The sequence below is a fragment of the Euprymna scolopes genome, chromosome 1 (assembly GCF_053919585.1).
Source record: "Euprymna scolopes isolate OS-2025 chromosome 1, ASM5391958v1, whole genome shotgun sequence".
Taxonomy (NCBI): Eukaryota; Metazoa; Mollusca; class Cephalopoda; order Sepiida; family Sepiolidae; genus Euprymna; species Euprymna scolopes.
In genome coordinates, this window is record NC_136482.1 from 39,855,344 (window position 1) to 39,878,279 (window position 22,936).

At 31.6% G+C, this 22,936-nt stretch overlaps 1 protein-coding gene across 3 annotated transcripts in view; it reads left to right on the forward strand.

The window, feature by feature from the left end:
• The window catches only part of LOC145293851 (uncharacterized), a 3,143,230-nt gene that overhangs the window by 1,643,046 nt on the left and 1,477,248 nt on the right, over positions 1-22,936 (forward strand). For all 3 annotated transcript variants that reach the window (XM_080140773.1, XM_080140596.1, XM_080140684.1), the window contains one exon: positions 12,566-12,624. The gene's annotated coding sequence lies outside the window, so the exon portion shown is untranslated. The remainder of the gene's footprint in view (positions 1-12,565; positions 12,625-22,936) is intronic.

Consider the following 22,936-nt stretch of genomic DNA (forward strand, 5'->3'; position numbering starts at 1 on the left):
CGGAAGCACATATAGGGTAAGTTAGGATCTGCTCTGAGATGTCCCTACCACATGGAAAGACATATTTTATATAGGCACATACGTTATAGTATCCTTTAATTACGAACCCATTTAGGGAAATAGTCTGCCCAATTCCAGTTTCGCTTAAAAATAAAAGGTATGGTTTAGTTTCCTGTAATTGGGCTTCAACATCTGGAAAGTTAGAACGTAGACCCCTGATGTTGGAGAAGGAGACATGGTAGTGGGGGGTCTACGTTGGACGTTTCGAATCCGGGTTTAAAAGTGTATTTTTTATTGAAACCTGTCATGATAGAATTTTGAGGTTGTGGACTAGGTCGTCAGACTTGCTTAGAGCAGGACAGACAGGGGAAACAAAGAGAGAAAAGTAACGAAGGATTATTGTTTTTTGTAGCACATGATAAGATAAAGCCGTAACAGTTACCCACTAGTATGGCATCGAGAGGCCCCACCAGAGACATCTGCATGGTCCAAAATCCATTCACCAAATGCCAATACAGCAGCCCCAGTACTTTGCGCCTGCTGATAGGACAGCCTCCTTAGTGGTTAATCCAAGGTTCGGGTCTCTGTCTATCAGGCGGATAACGTCAGCCTGGATAAAACATTTACCTCCAGCACCCTTACTAGTGACATGACTACAAGGAATGACATAGAACAGAAAATTACCGCCATCTCTGTCGACTATTCACGCAAAATACTGCCAACCTAGGATACAGCTTTTTCTTCTCCCTTTGTCAGAAAAAATCACTCATTAGCAAAATGAGGACTGAGTGACACATAAAAAAAACGAGAGTAACTGGCTGATTCGATAGCGCGCTTACTTTTTTTTTTTTTTTAATTTGACCTATTTTGTGGCAAGCGTTTGGGCCTAGGAACTGCGGGTAACACATTTTTTTAAACACGTTTTCCATTTTCTTATAACTAGCCGGTCGACATCAACACCTCTTCGACGTCAACTCTCCACGAAACCATAAAGTCAAAATACATTTTTGGGAGGGGGTTACAGTCGTTTAAATTGTAAACACGGTCTAAACACATCCAAAGTGCTTTTTAAAACAACTGGAATTTAATTGAAATTAGAAGATTTAATTCCTTAACTTTGAAACAAATGACTTATTCTAACACTTACTTTAAGTTTGAATTGCACTCTAAAATTTGGAGTTTATTGTAGTAAGGCATTTTATATACAATTTTTCAAGATTAAAGTTCCCAGTAATCTAAGTATGATATGAGTATCAGTTGTTTGTTATTTTTGTTATTGTTTAAAATTTATCAACGGCTAACAATTCTACACTATGCATACATATATATATATACATATATATGTGTACATATATGCATATATGTACATACATATATATATAAATATATTTATATAGATTTATATATATAAATATATCTATATATGTATAAATATATATAAAATATATTTATATAGATTTATATATGTATATATTTATATATATATACACTTTTATATATGTATATTTATGTACATATTTATATATATTTATATATATATATGTATTATATATATTTATTAAGATATATGTATGTATATATATATATATATATATATATATATATATATATATACGCACTGGTTTTTTTTTATCTTCCACCACTATCCATTAATGTGTAATGACCTTTTTCTTTACCATATTCTCTCTGCTTAACTAATTTCGTTTTCAAGTAAGATCTTGACTTACTTGTTGTTTGATCAAATACTTCTGCATGCAAAATCCGATCCCGCATTTATATATATTTACATAAATATGTCTTTATATATATGTGTGTATATATATGCATATATATTTATATATATATATATATATATATATGTATGTATATATATATTTATATTAGTATAGTTATATATATATATATTTATATATATTATATTTATATATATATTTGTATATATATATATTTATATATATATATATATTTATTTATATGTGTGTATATATATATATTTGTATATATATATATACATATACATATGCATATATATATATATATATATATATATATATATATATATATATCTTTCGGACAAAGAATATGGTTCCGTATGAACTTTCATCGTTGACGTTATGTTAGCTTTGCCTACGCCCAGTTCAAACATTGCAAAATCAACCGCTAAATACAATGCGGTACTCTTCACAAACATACTTCTTTCTCCAAATTTACAATACGAAAAGGATACAGCAAAGGAAAAAAAAAGGAACAAAACAACACACTTCAGATTGAGTATACCTCTTATATATATTTGTGATGCATTCCAAAGAATATAATATTTGTTAATTTTGTTTTTATTACCTTGTATATGGTTTTCAAGAGCATTTGTATGCGTATTTTATTTTCTATATAGACTCTGAAGCCTTTCCGATATATATATATATATATATATATATATATATATACATATATATATATGCATGCTTATATATGCATATATATGTATATATGCATATAAATATGTATTTATGCATATATATATGCATATATATATATATATATATATATATATATATATATATATATATATATATATGTATATATACATCGATGAATATACTTTAGTGGAGGATAAAAGAAGGAGAGTTGGTCAATGGCATTGATCGTCTACAGAAAACGCATACGAGAGGATATTGAAAATGGATGATAGCGTGCTTAAAATGTATAAAATAACAAGCAGGATCATCACTGTGAATGAAAATGCAAGGAGACCATGGAGACCGAATTGACAACCGATGGACAGCACATAACACAAATTTTATATACAAAGAGGTATCTTCCAGTGAGATTCACTCTAATCATTTCTGTTCATCACAGCCATGATACCACTGAACAATATACTAAGCAACTGCATAACCGGGTACTAGTTCTCTAATACAAAGGAAGGAATTGATTACCTGATGCACATGGACGATATTACACTTTTTGCAAGGACTAACATTTTACTAGAGGCAGTATTAAACACTACCAGGATCTTCAAATGGAGTTCGGAATGGAAAAGTGCTTACAACTAGTTACAAAAAGGGGTCTCTAGAGATTATAGAAGGGATTATACTACCCAACCAAACTGAGATGAGGACATTAGGGGAAAAGCACGCAAATAAATCCTTCGGGATTTTGTAAGCAGACACGCTCACTTCAACAGAAATGAAAGAGAGAAGGTAGAACAAAATACCTCCGTAGAACAAGAGAACTCCTAGAAACAAAATTACATAGAAAAAACTAATAAAAGGTACAAACACATAAGGAGTATTACTAGCAAGATAATCTGGACCATTCATATGCTGGACAAAAAAAAGGAATAAGGCAGTTTAAGCAGAAGGTGAGGACACTCATGAGCATCCACAATGATCTACACAAATAGGGCGATGTTGGCCGATTCAACGTTACATAAAACGCCGGCTAGAGAGCACTGGTTGGCATGGAAGTCTGTGTGAATCACATAGAAAAAAGAACTAGAAAGATACATAATGGCAAATACTGAAAGGGTAATTATATAAGACAGAGTCATTAAAACATCTAAAACAGAAAACAGAGAGATAAAAAAATAAAATGGTACAAGAAAACTAGGAAAAGAAAATTAAACGGAATGTTCATGAGAATTATAAAAAAAACAAAAAATAAAACGGAATGTTCATGAGAATTATAAAAAACTAACAAAAAAAGGAATAACGAACACATCTTGACATGTGAATAAAAATGATGCTGATGCTGCTGATGATGGTGATGATGATGATGATGACGATGATGATGTTGATGATTAAGATGACGATGACGACGACAACGACGATGATGATGATGATGATGATGACGACGACGATGATGATGATGATACTTACAAAGAGAATATTAATAACAAACATGAAAAAACAAAGAATGTTTTACTTGTGACGTACATAAGTTATTAAAACTGTAAATCCCGGCAAATATTCGAGTAGTATAACTTACATCTAAAACAATAGTGTGCTTCTTCAGTATACCACCCAGATAAAAAAAACATTCTTACCGCCTGATGTTCAAAACATTTAGCACAAGATAAAATTCCATAAAAAATAGTGCAGTATCTTATAACAGAATTTTTTTTTTAAATGTATAAGTTTAAACAGAAACCAAGAAAATCCTACCTATGACGTGCATAACACTTATTAAGACCCCAAACTCTGTAATGTATTCAGGTAGTATTATTTTTAACTGGGGAATAACGTTCTTCCTCACTATAGAACTCTGATGTAAAAATACAAACTTTTACCTGCAACATACAGAAAAGTTTACACAACAGAACATTATGTAACCTTTTTTTACATATGTGTTGTACATTACCCCCCTCGGCAAGGAACATTTTTTTCCGTATATGTGCTGTAAATTTCCTGTTCTAAGGAACGTACAATTATTTCATACATATAATACCGGTAGTAGGATATATATAATATCGATTTAAAAGGTTCGTTTTTACAAAAACGGTTCTTAAGTATTTTCCAATCGAGTGACTATTTTTGTTACCGTAACATAACATTTAAGAACTACCCACTACGTCCATTACTGTTACTACTACTCTGTATTTCTAACTGCATCAGGATGACTGCTTGCTAGAATTGTGGATGGTATTCCAAGCGGTTTATATTTTCTTATTGCTTGCACATAGATTTTTACACACAGAGAGATATGGAAAGAGAGAAAGATATATGGAGAAAGAGAGAGAGAGATGTGAGCGAGAATCAGCAATGAAGCTGTAGGTATAGTATAAAAACAACACATTTTAAATTTATTCAACAAATATTAAATGAATTCCTTTGGAATAGTAATAATAATAATACTCATGCCATTCTGAGTTTATACTTATTCACTGCTGTCTTAAAAAAGGATAACTCGTTTTTTTCTACTTAGCTTGCAAAGAAAAACAAGTCAACAAGGATTTCTCCTCACCTAGAAAAGGTGGTGTAGTCTCAGCACAGATATTAAACTTTCTTCCCAATAATAATAATAATAATAATAATAATAATAATAATAATAATAATAATAATGAATAAATAAATTTACTTATAGATGAAACAAAAATTGTACTCATTGGCCGTATTAAATTTAAATAGTAAAACTTAACGAAAATTATGCTTAAAATTAATTATAAATTGGATGCAGTTAAAAATTTAGGAAAACTAAACGATTTTTATAGGTAAATTATATATTATTGAATACATATGGATTGAAAACGCATTTAATAATGGTTCTTGAAGGGGCACTGCCTTTAAAAGAGACTAAACCCCATAATATATATATATATATATATATATGTATATGTATATATATATATATATATATATATATATATATATATATATATATATATATATATAATCGAAACTAGACCAAAAGTCATGAAGAGTTCTTGTTATATTTTTATAGTAACAGAGATTACTGAAGTGTAATAAGCTCTAATCGAAAACAAAAATAAACCTTCGGAACAATTCTTGGTAAAACAATGTATAAAAATATATGACTTAAGTTTCATTAGCTATAATACAAACCGAAATAAATTATTTGGAAAAAAATTCTTGGTAAAATCTTTCATTAAAGAATAAATGAACCGTGTGCCATCAGCTATAATTTACACTAGCACAAAACTCATGAAGAATTCTTCCTCCTCCTTCTACTTCTTTTGTTGTGGAATGCCATCTAATAATAGTTATTTGCGTGAAATCATAAAGAACATATATTACTTTAAGTTGTTTGAAAATAAATAATTTGTTTAATCTTTAGAAACCACACACACAAGAAATGTATGTAGTTTTCATTATTGAAATTCGTTCTATATTTCTGCTATCGCTCGGATTCTAATCTCTTAGAATATTATTTCCAATTTCTTTTTTTTTGTGTGATCGTTCCTTTTTCAAAGTTCTTTTTTAAAATTAAAGTTTTAATGGATTTGTCAGGTCTTTGTTTGTTTGTTTTTTATTCTTAATTTGTTTGTTTTTAAATTTTACTATTACCATTTATTATTTGCATTTTCCCGACATCTTTATTATTATTATTATTATTATTATTATTATTATTATTATTATTATTATTATTATTATTATTATTATTAGTTGTAGTAGTAGTAGTATTCATATTATCATTATTATTATTATGTTTGTTATTAATATTCTCTTTGTAAGTATCATCATCATCATCGTCGTCGTCATCATCATCATCATCATCATCGTCGTTGTCGTCGTCATCGTCATCTTAATCATCAACATCATCATCGTCATCATCATCATCACCATCATCAGCAGCATCAGCATCATTTTTATTCACATGTCAAGATGTGTTCGTTATTCCTTTTTTTGTTAGTTTTTTATAATTCTCATGAACATTCCGTTTTATTTTTTGTTTTTTTTATAATTCTCATGAACATTCCGTTTAATTTTCTTTTCCTAGTTTTCTTGTACCATTTTATTTTTTTATCTCTCTGTTTTCTGTTTTAGATGTTTTAATGACTCTGTCTTATATAATTACCCTTTCAGTATTTGCCATTATGTATCTTTCTAGTTCTTTTTTCTATGTGATTCACACAGACTTCCATGCAAACCAGTGCTCTCTAGCCGGCGTTTTATGTAACGTTGAATCGGCCAACATCGCCCTATTTGTGTAGATCATTGTGGATGCTCATGAGTGTCCTCACCTTCTGCTTAAACTGCCTTATTCCTTTTTTTTGTCCAGCATATGAATGGTCCAGATTATCTTGCTAGTAATACTCCTTATGTGTTTGTACCTTTTATTAGTTTTTTTCTATGTAATTTTGTTTCTAGGAGTTCTCTTGTTCTACGGATGTATTTTGTTCTACCTTCTCTCTTTCATTTCTGTTGAAGTGAGCGTGTCTGCTTACAAAATCCCGAAGGATTTATTTGCGTGTTTTTCCCCTAATGTCCTCATCTCAGTTTGGTTGGGTAGTATAATCCCTTCTATAATCTCTAGAGACCCCTTTTTGTAACTAGTTGTAAGCACTTTTCCATTCCGAACTCCATTTGAAGATCCTGGTAGTGTTTAATACTGCCTCTAGTAAAATGTTAGTCCTTGCAAAAAGTGTAATATCGTCCATGTGCATCAGGTAATCAATTCCTTCCTTTGTATTAGAGAACTAGTACCCGGTTATGCAGTTGCTTAGTATATTGTTCAGTGGTATCATGGCTGTGATGAACAGAAATGATTAGAGTGAATCTCACTGGAAGATACCTCTTTGTATATAAAATTTGTGTTATGTGCTGTCCATCGGTTGTCAATTCGGTCTCCATGGTCTCCTTGCATTTTCATTCACAGTGATGATCCTGCTTGTTATTTTATACATTTTAAGCACGCTATCATCCATTTTCAATATCCTCTCGTATGCGTTTTCTGTAGACGATCAATGCCATTGACCAACTCTCCTTCTTTTATCCTCCACTAAAGTATATTCATCGATGTATATATACATATATATATATATATATATATATATATATATATATATATGCATATATATATGCATAAATACATATTTATATGCATATATACATATATATGCATATATAAGCATGCATATATATATATATATATATATATATATATATATATATATATATATATATATATCGGAAAGGCTTCAGAGTCTATATAGTCACAAGTAAAACATTCTTTGTTTTTTTCATGTTAGTACTATACTGCGCAAGTAGCTTATTTCTTGGGAAGGATATTGTGCAAGTATCTTATTTCAAATATAAATATAAAACTACTCGATTATTTTATATAAGTTTTTTATATGAGTACTATGCTGTCGAATTCTTTATTACTTGGATATAAATTTTTGTACACATATGCATTAACAAATAAGTGAACATTGTATGTGATTTTGAGAATATGACAGGTATAGACATATACAAACATATACATTACATATAATGCATAAACATATACACGTCCTTAAAAATAATAATGAGCGGTTAATCAGTTTAGGAGTGAATCTAATAGGTAGAAATATATAAAAATACACACATAATAAAAATTCAGCATATTTCATAATAATCGGTTAAATATTTTTAGAGTGAATCCAATAAAAGAAATACATAATAATATGCGCATCCTTACAATTACTAATGCTCTGTTCATTAGTTTATGAATGAATTCAATACATACAAATACAAAGACATATAATCATAGATAAAATCAATAAGGATCGGTTCATTAGTTTAGGAGTGAATCCAATGTACAGAAATATATACTCATATACACGTCATTAAAATTATAATGATCGGTTAATTAATTTTGGAGAGAATCAAATACATATTAATATACAGATATATACACATAATATACATCCATAATGATCGGTTAAATAGCTTAGGAGTGAATTCAATACAAACTTCCATTACTAGATCTATTTACGTGATTATTGGAATGTAACAAATAAGTCGATATATGAGATACCCTATATATTTGAAATATGACATTTTTCCGTATGGTTTTTATATAAAAGTTATATTTCATAATTATTACGTAACATTTAAAAATCCAGAATATTGGAATGTATGAGAAAAAAAGTATAAAGAAAGAACGAAATGGTGAAACCCTCAACACTGGTGCTAGTAATCGATGACGTTACGCAATGCCGAAATAGACAACTGCTTCCATAAACTTATAAATTTACTAAATAAATAAATTTCCATTACAAATTGTGCGCATGCGAAAAAAGCTCCATTGTCGCTGTGCTTATTAAGTTGTAATTTCATTCAATTTGGTCCCCTGTTTTTAATCCCTTAGCAAGGGATTTAATCAATTAAACATCCATAAGTAAATTCTGCACTGTATATGCAATTTTGGATCTGCTGCACGCCGCCAAGCGACCATCCGTCTAGCTGGAGATACAATTTACAAATGGAAACAGCCACACACACTCAGATATTGAGATTTCTATATTAAACAAGCGGGGATTACTCGGCGTTGGCCGATTGTTTAGAGGTGTGTGCGGTTGTTAATGAAAACCTAAGAATACGCGTAGTAAAAAAAAAAAGAAAACAGAAACACGAACGTTAAAACTTATCTGAAAAGTAAAGCAGGGGATACCCGGGCGGTGGGGGTGGGGAGGGCGTAATTAGAACAAAAAACACAAAACACTTACGTAAGGCAAACGAACGATGGTAAATGTAATCTAATCTGAAAAACAAATCAAAAAAGAAAACGTTTGAACGTTAAAACTTCTGAAAATACAAGCCTAAAAAAACACGTAAAAATGGCTTAATTAAGCCTGATTTCGCCTCTTACGATATTAAAATTTAAAAAATCGGTGGGTACCCGGGTGTTTTTGGGTGTATATGGTCGGTCGGGGAGTAGGGGGGTTAATGAAAACCTAAGAATAAGCGAAGTAAAAAAAAAACAGAAAAACGAACGTTACGTGAGCAATAGCTTAAATAACCCTGCTTCAATTAAAAATTAAAAAACATCTCACACCACGATTCGAACCCAACGTTCTAACCAACTGAGCTAAGACGACGTACATAAAATTATGTCAATTCTTCAAATATTTAAACTAAAGCAGGTCATGACGTCGTGTGACTCATGCGTAGACCTGATTTCATCATGGGAGGACGGTTTTTGCTCCCCCCCCTGTGGAAAAGTGTTGATTTCAGAGTGAAAAAAATAGCGTTTTTGGCCAATGTTTCAATATTTGTCGGCCTTTCATATGAGATCAAATTCATGAATTTTGTTCTATCCGTCGAAAGTTTTTAGCATACACACAAACATACACACATACATTTTCGCTTTCATATATATATATATATATAGATTACCGGAATTGAAGCAGAAGATGATGGAGATTATTATTATCATTATACCAAGGAGTTTATTTAATATTTGGCGAGAAAATTAAAATTTTGCTTTTTCACGCAGTACCCATGGTTTCATTACTAAATATTAGTATGCAAGTAACATTTTGTTTAGCAATGACTATGAGTGCGTATAACTTGATGTATACTTATACGCACCCATAGTCATTGTCACCCAAATCTCCAACACCACCCTTATGATCATACTCCCTATATCATAATAGTCGAAACTTATAAATAGATTACCGCATATTACCTTTCAGTTTTACAACCTAACATAACCCCCCCAATTAATCAAAATTACCCACTGCATAGAAAATAGACACCCCACAAACCGTTAAAATAAATTATCACACTGCAAAAATACGCCCCAATTTAACGATAGTACATATACCCCTTAATCTCAGTACTATGTTAACTACCATATATATTCTTATATATCATACTATATATAATAAGCATCTCCTTATTTATTTAGAATTCAATAAAGCTTCCCCCAACACTCTATAATTCCTTTTAATCTTTTTCATCCCTAATGAACCTTACGCTAGATGCCGCATCTTCCTTATGCTACGTAGCAATTTCTATACATTTCTAATGAGAAGCAATAGGCTTCGAAATGCCCTGGCATAATGAGTCCCTCCTATCCCCAATTTTTGCCTGTATTCCATTATTCAATAAATGATCCATCCTATATCTATATATAGTTTTGCGTCTTCAATACACACTCTTGCTGTCCTATTATATATATATATATATATATATATATATATATATATATATATATATATATTTCTCGCACACCTAAAACTCTTTTCTTGTCTCTTTTCTTGATCTCTCCCCCCTTTCTCCTACATTCGCTTATGTAGATTTGTGTGTATACGTGTAACTGTATCTCTATGTAAATATATGCGCAAACATTTATGTATGCGCATGTGTATTTGTAAGTGTATGTATATATGTATATATGCATGCGTTTATGTGTGTATACATATATTTTTGTATGCATAGTTATATATAAATTAATAAAAAGGAGCGTTTGGTTTCTATCTTTAAACTGTTGACTTTGGAAACGACGATTTCGTTCTTTTTGGAGCAGGAAATAGCCGTTGATTTATGAATGAACATCATAGCGTTTCTCGTCAGACCGTCGTATAGCCTTTGAATTTTTTTCTACCTTGGGATAAATAATATCATTGGAATTCAAAACATTGGACATTAAAAGGCCCGTTTCTCTATTTTTATTTACTGCAGAATTTTTAAATATTTCTTTATATGTGTGTATCTACTGTGTGCATGTGTGTATGCGCGTGCTTACATGTGCATATATTTAAATCTGATGTGGCACCTTCTCATTGACTATACCTCCTTCTCCTCCACCTCCTCATTTTCCTTTCCACCTTTCACGAAGTATATTTATTACTAAAACTACACCGATAATGACTAAAGGATCGGTCGAAATTATGCACTGGTAAAGTATTTTTATTTTTTTTTAATAATATTACTTTCTATTACCGCAGGGCCCCAATAGAAAATGAATAAAGAAAAGTTATAACATTTTATACTGCACGTATTTTGTATACATATCCACACACACAGACACACACACTTTATATATATATATATATATATATATATATATACAAAATTATATATCATACGTATGCACACACATACATACACATATATATACGAATATATATATATATATATATAAGATAAAATTAAAAGCCAAGAACAATGCGAGATTTTATTTTTTATATAGAGTAAAATTAAATGCAAACAAAAGAAATAAATTTCTTTTTTTTTTGTTGTTTGTTTTTTCTTTTTCACACAAATTTTATCTCTAAACAACAGTAATTTTTTTTTCTGTTGTATTCAATGGTGTTGTGTGATTTACAACACCATTGAATACAACAGAAAAAAAAATTACTGTTGTTTAGAGTTAAAATTTGTGTGAAAAAGAAAAAAACAAACAACAAAAAAAAAGAAATTTATTTCTTTTGTTTGCATTTAATTCTACTCTATATAAAAAAAAAATTCGCATTGTTCTTGGCTTTTAATTTTATCTTATAATTTTCTTCAACAATGCTTCAAGCAAACTACAACCTACTTATGTATATATATATATATATATATATATATATATATATATATATATATATATATATATATATATATATATATATATATATATATACACCCCTCATATGGGGGTACTGCCTTGGCTGAAAGGAAAATTATTTCCAAATATCAGTTAAGTAAAAATTCACCTCTGTAAATAATTGAATTAATACAAATCGTATAGCAATATATATATATATATATATATATATATATATATATATATATATATATATATATATATACGAATATATGTATGTATGTGTATGTATATATATATATATATGTATTCATGTATGTATATGTATATGAATGTATATATTTGTATATATATGTACATAAATAAGTATATATTTATGTCTATATATACATACATATATATATATATATATATATATATATATATATATATATATATATATATATATATATGTATATATACTTGCGTGCGTATTAAAGTATATGGAGAGAAACAGTACGTAAGGAAGAGATAGACTAAGAATAATAATAAGGTAAACATATTTAAAAATATTTGAAAATTGTAACATTTTTTTTATTAATTTCAGAACGACGAAGACTTTTCAAAGAAGCCATGAAACATATATTACTGCTATAACTATTCAAGGTAAGACTCTACCAGAATTTATGTGAATTTATACCCACAACACACAAAACTGTATTATTCTATAAACACACCATTGCGAAGTGTAGTTCCTTGTTAAAGGTTCCGAAACGGCTAATCTATCTTTTAGAAATTTCACACAACAATTATTTATACGTCTGACAATGTTTTTGATATGTTTTGCACATAATTAAATCTGTGAAATGTCGTATATCGTAACATACGATCATAAAAAATAGTATTTCTTATATATATATATATATATATATATATATATATATATATATATATATATATATATATATATATATATATGCTTATACACGTGCGTGGCTTATATGTTCATTGCAATTTCAAACACAAATATATAATTTTCATTAGCTCATAAATTAGAGGTGACCGGAAGTACATATTCAGGTTGACTTGAAGGTTCCTCCCGGTGTTTTTCTTTTAATTTTAATTACCAATGATCTGTTCTCAAATGAGATTTCTCTTATATATATATATATATATATATATATATATATATATATATATATATATATATATATATATATATAAACAACGTCGCAGCCCACAAGAGCCGGTTCGTTGACTGTCATGGCTCTTGTGGCTGCGATGTGGTTTTGCTGTGGAATTTAATATTATATATATATATATGTATATATATATATATATATATATATATATATATATATATACTAGGTGTATAATGACACGAGTTAGTGAAAATTGTCAAAATGAATGAAAGAGTATTGCTTATCCATGTGTGTGTGTGGGGGGGTTATTGGTTTTATCTGTTCGGTTACATATGTTTCGAATGTGTAACCATGGCTACGATCCGACAGCCTCGGCAGATATTACAGAAATTGCTGTTCGCATTTGCAAGGAGTGTTTTACAAGAAATACGAGAAAAAATGGGTAAGAAATATTATGGAGGAGGTAGACGGGTATTGACAATATTTCAGTTTTCAAGGTTAAAATACATTAGATTGTATTGTCCGTGTGGTGTTATCAGATTCCGTTAGGCGTGGGAGGAGATATATGAATATAGGGAGGGGGGGTGGAGAGGATGGTAAAGAGAAAATAGAAGGGACGGGGGAAATCAACTTGTAGGTTTGTAATTTTGACTTATTTTTGTTTGTTCAGCCAAGTATATGAAGTAGATGAGAGAGAGTTGGGTTGAGAGAGAAAGAGATAGAGATATAAAGGGTTTGTTTAGGTATCATGTGTTTTACCAGTACAAGGTTCCCGTTAAAATGTTCGAAGTTGCTATAAGTAGACTTGTTCATTTCAGTTGACAATAATTGTTTTTAGATAGGTAAGCATTAATACATACGCTAACGCACGAGCAAATACATATTTTCTCTGCAATAGTATTGAGAACGGTCTTAATTTTTTTACTAATATCCAGTTTTACCAGATATATATTCATAATACCTTTACTTTATATATTACACTAAAGAGAGATATTCGTTCTATTCAATTGGTTTAATTACAAACGTTATAAAAATACTTCTTCTGGTCAGAAATTTGAATTGATGATGAACAAAATGTAAAATCGAAAAATGTAAGTTCATCGATTTAAGCTAGGTTGAAAAATCTTCTGAAACAGCTGTAGATATCAATGAAGTGTTCGGCACAAAAATGCTAACTGCACCTGAAACACAATAGAGGTTTAAATAATTTCGTGGCGGTTACGAATTCTTGAGGATTATGAGTGGAATGGTCGGCCAACGATCCATTAACATCTTTATTCCAAATCAATTTAACAACAACTGTTCGAGAACTTGCTTTAGACCCGATGTATACGAGGATAATTAACGTATTGCGTAATTCGAAGAAGAATACTTGATAAATGTGTTCCTTAAGAATTCAACGACAACAACAATAAAAACACACAGTTATAAAATAATATCTTCTTTGTCTCTTACGAAGCAAGAACGACCTGTTGTCTTATAGATGAAAACGTGTTCTTTACAAGAACCTACGGCACTCAGTTCAGGGGTTAGACGCCGACGATGCTCCACGATACTTCCCAAACGTAAAATTGCACAAATACAAGATCATGCTAACTGTTTTGTAATATGTGGTCTGTCCCGGATTTTGGAGGTTTTTGATCAGAAGCGATATTATTGCTGTGAAGAAGTCAACAAATGAATGGAATATATCAGAGACTTTGAGAACATCACCCAACCTTAGTCAAGTGAAAAGGCCCAATTACCATGCATGACAATACACGACCGCACGCTACGAATCGAACTGTGCAGAAGTTGATGAAATTAGGCTAGAAACTTTGCTTATTCACCATACTCTCTAAACTTCTCACCTACCTACCACCAGTTTGTCAAGCATTTCGACAACCTTACGCGTGGAAATGCTTGAAAAACATAAGCGATATTGAAAACGCCACCAGCGACTGCATCGCCACTAAACCGCAAGATATTTACCTATCTGCCATGGATACAATTGTTTTAGCATTGGCAGACGTGGTGATTCTGATAATACTTATTTAGATGAGCACATTTGTGTTTGAGCCAAAATATATTCATCAGAATTATATAAAAAAATATTCTTGCACAAAATATATTTATAATTATTATTATTAGTAGTAGTAGTAATATTAGTAGTAGTGTTATTAGTATTATTAGTATAGTCGTTTTAACCTTTGAATGTGTTTAGAGAGAATTCCATGGCTTTTAGAAATATATTTAGTTAAGCTTTCTTCTATATTTACAATATCTCTAATACTAAGTAAACCTCGACAACCTTGCTTTCTATGTATATACAATCGATCTACAACCACTTTCTTAGAACATGCCCGATAAATTGTTAGCATTTTACGTGTTTTTGTGTCGATACCTTTTTATTTATCCGCTATCCAATTAAGTATACCGAATGGTAGCTACTGCTCTGGCGTTGATGACATATATTTTGTTCCGATTGTTGAAATGTGATTAAAAATAACACTTAATCTCATGATGTACTCGGATGGGACCTGATTTTTCATGTCAATGTTCGTAATCTTGTGCGCTTTCAATATCCAGAAATACTTATAACCTTTATCAGTATCAACATTATTTGCCAGATTTGTTGTTGGAAGTTCAAGGCCATCTGATTGGACAAGCTTGCCGCTTTTATTTCATGAGAATAGGCCATAGAAGATGCAAAATTCCATCATTATATCATTACTAAACAATCGGATAAAGTTCATCAAGGTATCAAGCTTCTTTTCATTCTTTCTAAAAACTTAAAAGTCATCCATAAATAGTGGATGGTTGATTATACGACAGTTTTATTCCTATTTAATAACCTGCATTTATACTCCGCACAACAATGTCAACGGAATCACATTTATTATTATTATTATTATTATTATTATTATTATTATTATTATTATTATTATTATTATTTTCGTTGTTGTTGTTATTATTATTATTATTATTATTGTTATTGTTATTGTTGTTGTTATTATCACAATCATCATCATCATCGTCGTCGTCGTCGTCGTTGTTGTTGTTGTTGTTGTTGTTGTTGTTTTGTTGTTGTTGTTGTTGGCGGCTCACCTGGAGCTTTCACACGAGTCAGCAAACGATCTGATTGGATACCTGTGATGTTCTCTGGAAGCTGAGTGACAACAAGTGTCCCCAGACGTCCAGCTCTCTCTTTCTCCTTCGATAGCATTTGCAAATAAATTTGCATCATCGCAACACCCTCTTACCATTGATTTCTCGCTGGCAGTAGCCATTGGTTTATACTGGAATTTGAGTGGCATTAAGTCTCCCCAAGATCCCAGTTCACTTCACACTTGTCCAGCGGAGGTCTGCACTGTGCTCCCTCCTCGGTATTTCCATCCTCCTTGTCCCTTCTCAGCTCTTTGTTATGACTTTTTTTTTGGGGGGACGAGGGTGAAATCATGGGGAGATGCATGATGGGGAGGAATGTAGGACATGTAGATCTTCAGTTTCGGTGTTATTCATTACCTGTAAAACTTCTTCGTTATATTGTCTTGTGTTATTCTCTGTATTCAAGGGGTGTCCTTAATATTTCAGCTGTGTTCATTATCGTTAGGCTTTGAATTTTGCAGCTATTTCGTCTGATTCCAATTTCTGCCAATCTTTTTCCCATGTTTTTTGGGGATTGTTCCTAGTGTTCCTATTATTATCGGTAATATTTTGATTTTCTCCATCATCCAGATCCCTTTTAGTTCTCTGGCTAGTTCTGTGTATTTGTTCGTTTCACATTTTCTTTCATACTCACCCTGTGGTCAGCTGGGACAGCAAAGTCTACGATTTGACAGTATTTCTCTTGCTGGTGTTCTCCGTATCTCCCGCTACCATAATTATCCTTTCAGTCCTTTGCATTCTGTACTTTTCTAGTTCTTTTTTTGTGTCCTTCACACAGTCTTCTATAGAAATCAGTCCTCTCCCGCCATCTTTCATTTTCACGTAAAGTCTGCCAACATCATCCTTTGGGTGTAGTACATTATGTATAGTCATGAGGTGCCTGGTTTTCTGGTCGAGCTGTCTCAGTTCTTCTTTTGTCCATCCTATAAACGGTTCAGAGTACCTCACTAGTGACACTGCCCATGTATTTATACAACTTATTAGGTTTATAATTAATTTCCACGATTTTTCTTGATCTCCTGACGTATTCCTTTCACATTTTCTCTTTCATTTCTGTTGTTTTGATGGTATCCACTTCCAAAATTCCCAAGTATTTATAGTAGTCTTGTTCCCCTAGTGCCCTAATTTGTGTTTGGTTGGGTAGTTCCAGTTTTCCCTTTTTTATAACTAGTAGTGTGCATTTTTCCATTCCAAATTCCATTTAGATATCTTGGCTGAAGATCCTGGTAGTGTTAATTAGTGTCTCTAGCTCCGTTTCGATCCTTGCAAAAAGTGGCAGATCGTCCATGTACATCAGGTGGTTCAATTTTTCTCTCTGTATTGTGGAATTTGTATCTGGCTTGGCACTTTCTCAGAATAATATTTAAGGGCATCATGGCAATGATAAACAGTAATTGTGATAATGAGTCTCCTTGGAAAGTGCATCTTTGTATGTTAATTTCTGTTATGTGTTGTGCATCTACTGTCAGTCCCAGTCTCCATGTTTTCATTGTATTTTCTATGACATTGGTGGCCCCGCCTGGTGTTTTATACATTTTTAGGCATTCTATTATCCATTCTTGGGGGTTCCTGTCGTACGTTATTTTTTAGTCGATCCATGCCATGGCTAAATTTTTCCTCTTCCTTTTTACCTCCTTTAGGATGTTTTGATCAACATATAACATATAATGTGTTCCTCTTTTCCCTTTTTGGCATCCTTTCTCTTCCTTGAGGATGAGTCCACGGTTATTCAGTGTGGTAGATTTGTTCCCTCAGTTGTGCTGTCAGTATCTTCCACATGGTTGGTGGACACGTGATTGGCCTATAATTGCGGGGGACGGTTTCTTTCTCCGTGCCCTTCTGTAGGAGGTTGGTTCTACCTTGTGTATGCAGTCGTGCACGCTTGCTTCCTGTATACATCTTCTCGGGTTTTGGGCTAGCCTTTCGTGTAATTTTGTGAATTTTTGGAACCAGTATGCATGTATCCCGTTGTGCCCTGGTGCTCTCCAGTTTGCCATTTTTCCTGTGGTTTTCTTAAGGGTTTCTTTGCTGATTTAATTCACTGTTCCTTCTTCGATTTTTGTACCTCTTCTTTCATGTCTTTCAGCCATTCGGCATTTCTAGTGAGTTCTCGTCGCTCTTCCCATATGTTACTTCAGTAGAGTTCTGTGTCCATCGAATTTGGTTGTTCTGTTTTTGATTTTCCTCCGTTCACATTTTGGCAGAATTGGCGTACGTTGGTTTCAAATGTTCTGTTTTGTTTACATTGTTCAGCTTTATATCTATATCGCCTCAATCTCTCTTCTTTTGTTTTTTTTATTTTTTGTTCAGTTCTTCATGTTTCTCATTTAGTCTCTCCCTGCCAGTTACATTTCCAATATTCCTTTTTTCCACATTGCTTTCTTCCTATTGATCATTTTGATTTCTTTTTTATGTTGCTGTATTTGTGCTATTATTATTTTTATAATTATTATTATTATTATTATTATTATTATTATTATTATTATAGGTGTTGTTGTTATTATTGTTGTTGTTGTTATTTTTCTCTATATTATTCTTTTTATCGTTTTCATTTAATTAATAAAACGTTTTTTTTTCATTCAACAACGGTAGCAGTATTAATGTTTCGATTAAGATATTACATCGTCAAAGGACATATATATATATATATATATATATATATATATATATATATATATATATATATCTGGTGTATGTGTGTCGCAGCTTTAATCTGTACTGCAAAATGTGGCTTCCGATTGAGCTAGTCGTGCTTCAATAGATTTATATTTCAATTGGAATGGCAGACCTGTCACCGTTCTTAGTTATATTATGTGATTTAATCTAAATGAAAATAAATTAAGTGTTGCCAGTATCCTCGTATTGTACAATTGCACATTAGTTTCCCTCCTTTTAGATACTTTTAAACTGTAATAACGTATATATATATATATATATATATATATATATATATTCATATGCATATATGTGTGTATATATAGTTATAGGTTAAAGTATACAAAACTATAAATAGATAATAACGATTATTATCTTGGAGGTAAGCATTACTTTCTGCTACGGTTTATGTATCAGTGTTTACATCATAATTGCATAGATTTCCGTCCTTCGTACACATGGATCCCAGTATAATAATTTTCCTTTATTACTTAAATTAGACACTAATACCTTTAGTGTTTCGCATATAAATACAATAAACATGCACACACCCCCATACTAGCTTAATTTTCGATTGTATACTGAGTTTTATAAATAATGTTCTCACAGCTAACTATGTACTAGTTTCCCTTCAGTAATTAAGTAACACAATCTGCCAATATCTTGGTCACTGTCTTTCACCAGTTTCCCTCTGTCTTTCCATCTGTAAACCTTTTCGAGAACGCTTCTGTTAAAAAACACACAAAAAAAACTTCATTGTTTTCTTCCTTTATGAAAATGCTCTTAAGATTCTATTTATTACATCCCCAATTATTAATCTACGCACTTATTGACATGCTATTACTTGGTGGTATTTGGATCTTGATAAGTCGGGGCACATTAAGATAAGCATTCCAGTTTTATTTCTCTAATCTAGATTTATTTAAATAGCTTCATTTAAATGTTTATTTAATAGACTCCAATACTGCGAAACGCTGTCCTTTCGCTCATCGGTAATAAATAACCACTGTGCTTAATATCATGAATTCTATATAACCTGATTTATTGAGACATGAGTTGTGGCAGAAACTATGAAAATGGTGACGGTCTATATTAACATTACATGCAGTTGTTTTCTCCGAGGGATTGACTAGTTGAAACCCGTACACTTTCCGCTTAATTTATTCATTGTGTGCACCGGACAAACATTCATATGAAACTATAATTTCAGAATCGTGTCGCAATAACATGGTTTCCTTGACAAAGTATAATCTCATGAACATTGCACTTCTTTAAGTCGTTCATTAAACAGGGATTTAATAAAGCAAACATCACTATAAATGATTGGTTTATAGTTACACTCTTTGCTAATTCGTGCATATTGAATGTACAAACGTAAAGATTGGAGAAACATATTTCTATTAAATAAATGTTTAATCTCATGTATAAAATATGCTGTCGTAAGTTTTGTTACATTTAAAAGAAGAAACATAACCTAAGATGTGTAACATTTGATTGAGAACAGAGCATTTTTTATATTTGTAAGTAGATTTTAATATACATCTCATTATATCTACACTTTTGTGAAAGGTGATTATAAATTGTAATACCTCGTGGCGTAGTAAAGTGGTACCTAGTGTATGTTCAGTTGTAAACTACATTCTTCTAAAGTTTAAAGGTTAAATAACCAAAAGATAATGCGAATCATTATGTATTCTTCCCGATATAGACTGACAGGCAAAGGTTTCCACACGGTTTTAATAACATGTGTTTCCCAATTCCGTGCAGATATACGACTTCGAGAGAAATTTGGCTGAGTTCGAGAGAAAAGTTCCCGAGTTTACTTAGACATACCTTAAAATGTATGAGTTTTACTCAATCTAAATGCTGTGTAGATTACACTGACTATGATAATAAATGGAAGCATTTGTATTATTTCATATTTTGAAATATAAGTTGTGTGAAAATCATATATGGTTCATGATCAATTATATTTCAGAAAAATCCTATATTTTTTTTAACTAAATATTTTGGTAAAGTTATGAATATGTGATACTATTGAGGAATACCATGCCGGCAAGAAAATATGAGCACACACGCACTGTTCTGTAATTAATTCAGTGAAAATATATGTATATATTATTTAACTTCTTTTCATAAAAAAACACTTTATTCTTAATGTCCTTTTTCACTATAAAAAAGTACATGCATATATGTATTCGTCTATATTACAATATTTAACAAATATATTTATAAACTATTCTTTACATATGATTGTAATAAAGTGTAAATAGTGAACATACATCACGGATTATATTAAAACGAGTAAAGTGGTTGTTTGAATAGATGAATATCGCGTACAGACATATGCCAGCAACTAATATGCAAAGTGATTATTTCAACTTGCATACCTAGTTCTCGACTATTGAGCATATGCCCATCCATATAGGGTTTACGTAGTTCAGTTAAAATCCATCTTAAAATCGCGGGATGGATCGAACTTTTCGAAATGCTGCTTGAACGCTAAATATTTGGGGTTTAATTCTAGCTCACTATATCGAAGTTATTTCTTGGTTCTTTGGCTATATGTATATATATATATATATAAATATATATATATATATTTTAAAGACGACTGATAATTTGTAATCAAATTTAAAAATTAAAAATCAGTTTCACAAGGAAGAACAAACAAAATCAATAAATTGTACGGTCATTTCGGAAACAATGGTTTTATTGAGATAGCCAATAAGTCTTGGAAAATAAATTTATGATATACTGTTTTTAAACAAGGTATCCTAATCAGCAAAAATATTGGGTGTTTTTTAAAGACACCAAAAATAAAGCTAGCATTTTTTTAGTAAAGCAGATGTATCTTTTAATGGTTCGTCTTTTAAAGCTCGTAAGTATCGTCGTCAATGTATTCATTGGGATGTTAAATGTAGACAAATCATATATATATATATATATATATATATATGTGTGTGTGTGTATGTGTGTGTGTGTGTTTGTGTGTGTATATGTGTGTACATATATCCACCTGTTGCTGGAAAAGCGGCAGGCTCACATTCTATCCGAGCTGAGATATATAATGAGGGCGCCAAGGCCCTGGTCGAAAATGTCCATCAGCTTTTCGACATCATCTTGCAGAAGGAGGTACTTCCTCAAGACTTCAAAGATGTCACCCTCATACATCTATACAAACATAAACGTAACAACATCGGGGAATATCCCTGCTATACGTTGCAGGTAAGATACTGGCCAGAGTAATGCTGAACAGGCTCACAGCTTTTCTGGAAAAATACCTCTTGCTGGAGAGCCAATGTGGATTCCGCTAGGATCGTGGTACGACTGATATGGTGTTTGCTGCCAGGCAGTTAAAACAAAGTGCTAAAATCAAAATGTAAACCTTGAACTCACCTCTGTTGATCGTATTAAGGCCTATGACAATGTACGCAGAGAAGGTGTCTGGAGAATAATTTCAAAGTAGTGGTGTCCTAGAAAATTCATTGCCTTCATACGCCAGTTTTAAGATGGAATGATGACCAGAGTGCAAGATCATAGGGAGACGTCTGACGCTTTTGAAGTCACAAATGGAGTGAAATAGGGGTGGGTTTTGCTTCATACCCTGTTCAGCCTCATCTTCTCTGCGATGCTGACAGATGCCTTTGGATATACTGGTGTGGGAATCGGAATCAGGTACAGGTTTGACGGACTAATCTTTAACCTCAGGAGGCTACATGCAAACTCAAGGGTTGCAACAGTTTGCTGATGATTGTGCCCTTAAAGCTAGCTCTGAGGCAGGCATGTAACACAGTGCATCCATATTCTCAGAGGCTTGTGAACATGTTAGTCTCTCAATCAATACCAAGAAGAACGTGATGATGCGTCAGCATGCCCTGTGAAAACGCAACATTTCAATCGGAGGAACAAAGACTAAGTGCAGTTGATTAGTTCACCTACCTTGGCAGTATGCTCTCCTGCAATGTAGTCATTGACGATGAAATCAACACCAGACCAGCTAAATCAACCGCTGCGTTTGGCACTCACAAAAA